This window comes from Equus przewalskii, chromosome 6 (assembly GCF_037783145.1).
Source record: "Equus przewalskii isolate Varuska chromosome 6, EquPr2, whole genome shotgun sequence".
Lineage (NCBI taxonomy): Eukaryota > Metazoa > Chordata > Mammalia > Perissodactyla > Equidae > Equus > Equus przewalskii.
In genome coordinates, this window is record NC_091836.1 from 33,768,807 (window position 1) to 33,775,175 (window position 6,369).

Genomic DNA, 6,369 nt, shown 5'->3' on the forward strand with positions numbered 1-6,369 from the left:
TGCTCCCCTTGCTTATAACAATATCAAGGACACATGTTTCAGACTCAGCAGCCTGATATTGGGGAAAGGATTTATGGACATCCTCTTGTCAATTATAGCTATTTTTGGTATACTATTGTATCGAGCAGTGGTTTACTATGGGAAACAGAAATAACCCTAATTTTCTCAAGCATAGGGGGATTTAATACAGGGAATTACGTGTGTGTAGTTTTTCGAATGACTGGAGGAGTGAGGGAGCTGCCAAAGTGACCCCACAAAAGATAAGACCTGGAGGTCAAGAAGCTCCTGCTGCCACCAAGAAAACTGCCTCTCACACTGATGAAACTGGCAAGTAACAACCCTAGCATGAGCATCACCTGGAAACTTGTTAAAAATGCAAATTTTGGGGCCCCGCTCCAGACCTAGATGAGGCCCAGTAATCTGTGTTTTAATGAGCCCTCAGGTGATTTGTATACACTGAACCGTGAGAACCAGCTCACTCCCACTTTTCAAATCTCATATAAATGAGTTTAATTAGTGGGAATTAATTCACATCCCAGAGCTCTAGCTACAAGGGAATCTGGGATACGTAATTTTTAGTTTTCACCCTGACTAGAAGGAGGGTGGAACAGATACTGAAAGAACCATTCCCAAGTGCCTACTCTACCCACTTTTTCCTGACCTTCCTCCAGCAAGAGATGACATCACTACCATTATAGATCCCCTCTAGTTAGAAAAAGATGTAGGAAAATATATTTGTTATCTCAAGGTGAGAAACCATAAAGCCAAATAAACTGGTGAATTTGATTATATCAAAAATTAGGATTTTTGTTCATTAAAAGAAACCAGGGATAGAGTTAACAGAAATAGAACGGAAGATAGCTAACTAGCATATATTAGAAACTCCTGCAAATCAACAAAAGACATCAAAGTCAACAGAAAAAAACAAGCAAGGTATGCAGAACAAACATTGTACAGGAGAGAAAACCTGACGTTCCTGACAAGCTTCGGAAGTGATGCTCAAACCAATTACTAATCAGAGAAGTGCAAATTAAACGAGGTATCTCCTTAGGACCACCACTGGGTAAGTAAATAGATAAATTGCGGTGGAGACTTTGCAGCAGTTAGAAGCAAAGGATTAGCTATAAGCAATATAGCCTAGAGCTCTAGGGCTGAGTGAGAAAAGTAAGAAGGATAATGAGATATAAAATACAATATCACTTATATATATTAAAATTACATGAAACAAATCAGAAAAAAGCACATTTAGAAAGAAAAAAAAGGAACATAAAATACGCATTAAGCAGGTTAAAATGGTTACCCAGAGAGATAAGACGCACAGAAGTAGGGTGTGGGGAAAAGCGAAACAAATAAAAATTCCTTTCCTAGACCCACCCCCAGGTGCATACCAGTCAACACATCCAGGCAGCCCTGGATCAGAGCTAACCACTGAAGTATGGAATAGGGAGACAGGCTGGCCCACCCTTAATATTTGTGAGGCTTGGGGAAGGATTCTCTAAATATTTACAGGTTAAAAATCAAGCTAGGAGCTGGCGCCATGACCGAGTGGTTAAGTTCACACGCTCCACTTTGGCAAACTAGGTTTGTCGGTTCAGATCCTGGGCGCAGGATACATATGGCTCATCAGACCATGACGTGGTGGCATCCCACATAGAAGAACTAGAATGAGCTACAAGCAAGATGTACAACTGTGTACTGGCGCTTTGGGAGAAAAAAAGAGAACCATTGGCAACAGATGTTAGCTCAGAGCCAATCCTCCTCAAAAAGAAAAACCAATCAAGCTAACAAAATGTGAAATATTTATTTCTTCCTACCTTAACAAATATACCTTTACAACAAACTAGAAGTCCAGGTTCAAACTTATAAATCTCAGAATTCCAGGAGTTCCACACCAGAACACGATACTAAAGGAAGGCTCTCCCTGGTCCCCAGACCCCTGCCCACAGCCACAGCTTGCCCCCCACACTACCCCCTCCCAGTTCTGTCCCACTCCACAGTATGCACATATTTCACGTCCAGGCTCCGTCCATACCCCTGCACTCAGGCACCCCCTGGCCAGCCCTTTGGTCTAGGGGTGAACAATAAGCTGTGTGGTCTGCCTTTGGGGGATGGGCCTTGGGAAGGGCCTTATAACCAGGTACAGGGTATTTGGGCAGAGAATTCTGGTATCCCCACACTGAAAGGAAAGCCCAGAGGAGGAACATAGGCTTGGGCTGGACATATCCCCTTGGATCCGTTCACCCCCTGAGAACAGGCACAGCCAGAGAAGGAGTGAGGACAGGGCACCCCTTACCAAGTCTCAGAAGACTACCATGGGGAGAAGTGACCTTTGTCCACGTGCCCTCCCATAGCTGCTTCTCCTCTGCCAGAGGGCAAGTCCCACTGTTGACATAAGATATGCTTGTCCCTCATACTACAGTTTACAAAGCATCTTTTTTTTAAAGAGTAAATTCAGATATATATGCATAAGACCATTCATTATGGGAAAGTCATATTAAATTGAAGGCAAATTTTATATTGGCTTTCTCAAGTTTTTTTCCTCTAATTGTAGGTGTGGTATAGGGCTTTCTTAAAAAGGAGAGGAAGGCTATGTGAGTATTTCATAAGCTTCCTACACATTTTTCATACCATTAGAGATACAAGGAATGTAGATATGGACCATTCTCTCAGATGTGTCCTCTAAGAAGTACACCCAAACTAAACCTCAAAGCGTTGCTTCCTTTCTTGCCTATAGTTAACTATAGTGTATTGTATACTTAAAAATTTGCTAAGAGCGTAGATCTTACATTAAGTGTTTTTATCACAAAAAATAAAAATAAAGAGGTCAGGAGGAAACTTTTGGAGGTGATGGCTATAGCACTGATAGTGGTGATAATTTCATACATTTTGTATGCTTATCTACAAACTCATCACGTTGTATATATTAAATATGCACAGTTTTTAGTATGTCAATCATACCTCAATAAAGTGGTTCTTTTTTTTTTTAGGAAAAAAAAGCATCTTAACACTCAGTATCAATCAATGCTCACAAATGTGAGATTATCTACATACTGTCTGAAAATAAGAAAAATGGAGCTAAGTGACTTGTCCAAAGTGTAGAATAAACAAAAACCACCCAACAAGAAGAAGCAAAGCCTTTTTATTTAGAGCTTTGTATAGCATGGGGGTCAGCCACTGTCACTTATGTTTGGTTGAGACTCATAACCAGGCAGAGGAGTGGAAAGAAAGGGGAAGACTCCAGGTGTGCTTTGATTGGAGGCTGTTGCCATGGAGAAGCTGGAGGCAGGCTAAGCAGAAATGAGGCATCCTTTGTGATTGGTTTGAGAAGCATATTCGGCTCTCTCTGATTGGTCCCAGGTTGGAAGTGAGGGCAAAAACTAGGGAAGCTGGCAGTCAACGAGTCCTGCCCATTCTGGGCAGTTTTATTGCAGGGGCTGTGGTTTTGCTTCCTGGGCTGGTTTTGCAGAGGTTGTGGGTAAGAATTCTATTTTTATACATAGCCTGGCCATTATTGGTTTGTATTTTCAGTTTCTCAAAAGTCACAGAGTGAAAAAATGATACCACCACCTTGATCTTTTGATTGCAGCTTTCTAAGTTCTTGCCCTTTCCACCTCTGTACCCAGCCATGCATTCTGGAGCTTTTCAGAAGGACCTAATGTAGTCAAAACAACTTGGAAAAAGTCCAGGGCAGAGGCACTGGAAGGATGGCCATTAGCAATACACAATAGTTTTGGAACAGAAACAAGAGTCCAGAGCTAAAGCCTTCATTGGGAAAAAGAATAAAATGCAGGTGTAATAATCCCAGGCAGTCTTGGGGCTCCCTTCTCATTCCAAACCACAAAATGAGAGCTTTCATTACATTTAAGCAAATTCCACACCAATTACTTAGAGTCACTGCCCCACAGACTCCCTTTCCTCATCACCATGCTAAAAAGTTTTCAATTGTGAGAGTTTAGCCCAAAGCTGCCCCCAGCTCATGGACAGCTCAGGGTAAGCAGCCTGACACCAGTCCCAGCTGAAGTTGGATCTCCTCCAGCAAAGACCAGCTCAGACCAAGCCTCCCTCTAATTACCAGGGGCCTGGCCAGTTATTTAGAGAAGCATCTCCTGCTCCAAGCATAGATAACCGCTCAGAGTCCACTGCCTGAAGCCATCGTGTCCTTGCCCTGCCTATCCTGGGATCTCTCCTACTGTCTCTGCCAGCACTCTCCCTGACCCCACCCCTGCTCAGCACTATCTTGTTGCTTGTACACACAGCTGCATAGCACATGCTCTCAGAAGCCCTAGTCCCTGATGGACAGTCACGTTTATAGCTGTGGGCTTCCCCATGCTGCTGATGTCCCTGGCCCAGGAGTTCCCCTCCAATGTGCTGCTGCCACTACACCATGCAACAGGGGAGTCTCCACCACGTTATTCCTCTCTTTGCCTGGAATTAGGAGTAAGACAGCTCCAAGTGTGACTCATATGCTGACAAAGTTTCATTACTTTGGGCTGAGCTGGAAGTAATGAAACAAGCAAACAAAGCATATGGTTAGGCACCAGCAAATCAAGGCACCGAAAAGGTTTTGGAAAACATCTCCACAATTTTTCAATCAAAAAAAAAAGCTAGAAGGCTGGCACTGTGGCCTAGTGATCAAGTTCAGCACACTCCGCTTCGGCAGCCCAGGTTCATGGGTTCAGATCCCAGGTGCAGACCCACACCACTCGTCAGCCATGCTGTGGCGGTAGGCCACATGCAAAACAGAGGCAGATTGGCCCAAATGTTAGCTCAGGGCAAATCTTCCTCAAGCAAAAAGAGGAAGATTGGCAACAGATGTTAGCTCAGGGTGAATCTTCCTCAGCAAAAGAAAAACTTATTTTTAAAAAAAAGCTAGAAACTACTTTAACTTAAGAATTTATGTAATTTTTGTGTCATTTCATATATTAAAATTTTGTCCTATTTTGTCATATATCCGACAAGGGGTTAACATCCATAATGTATAAAGAACTCACAGAACTCAACAACAAAAAAAACAAACAACCCAATCAAAAAGAGGGCAGAGGATCTGAACAGACATTTTTCCAAAGAAGATACACAGATGGCCAATAGGCACATGAAAAGATGTTCAACATCAGCAATCATCAGGGAAATGCAAATCAAAACTACACTGAGATATCACTTTACACCTGTTAGAATGACTATAATCACCAAGACAAAAAATAAGAAATGTTGGAGAGGATGTGGAGAAAATGGAAACCTCATGCACTGCTGGTGGGAATGCAAATTTGTACAGCCACTATGGAAAACAGTATGTAGATTTCTTAAAAAATTAAAAATGGAAATACCATATGACCCACTACCTGGTATTTATCCAAAGAACTTGAAATCAACAATTCAAAGAGACTTATGCACCCCTATGTTCATTGCAGCATTATTCACAATAGCCAAGACATAGAAACAGCCCAAGTGCGCATCAATTGATGAATGGATATAGAAGATGTGGTATATACATATACGATGGAATGCTACTTGGCCATAAAAAATAAAAAGACAAAAATCATCCCATTCACAACAACATGGATAGACCTTGAGGGTATTATGTTAAGCAAAATAAGCCAGACAGAGAAAGACAAACACGGTATGATTTCACTCCTATGTGGAAGATAAAGTAACACATGGACAAAGAGAACAGTTTAGTGGTTACCAGAGGGGAAGTGGGGTGGCGGTGGGCATAACAGGTAAAGGGGCACATTTATATGGTGACTGACAAATAATAATGCACAACTGAAATTTCACAATGTTATACACTATTTTGACCTCAACAAAAAAAAATTTATTTTGAATTTAATATAGCTGAGGGAGATTGGGCACTCTCATGGTTTCATAGCCTAGGACCTCAATGTAATTGAGACAGTTTGTTGACTAGTTTGTTGACTAGAGGGATGGTGCTCAAACTTTAGCCTGCATCAGAATGACCTAGGAAGCTTGTGAAGACAAAGTGTTGGGCTGCACCCCAGAGCTTCTGATTTACTAGGTCTGGCACGAGGATTGAAAATCTGCATTTCTAATAAGTTCCATGTGATGCTGGTGCTGGTAAGCTGGGGACCACTAAGACCAGCAAGGGAAAGAGCATCGGAGTGTCACGGTTTAGTATACACACTCGTACTCCATCCCTATCTTTTCAAAAGGGAACTTCCCCAACTGTGCTTGGTGTCCCAAGTACATAATAAAAAAATAAGTGGTATTTCCATTTTAGACCAAGTAAACTGAGGCTAACAAAAGTGAGAGAATTAGTTCAAGTTCAGGGATTAGTAAGAAGCAGAGCAGACATGCAAGTGCACATCTAGTGTACCTCAAAAGATCATGTTCTTCTTCAAGGCACAATGTCTT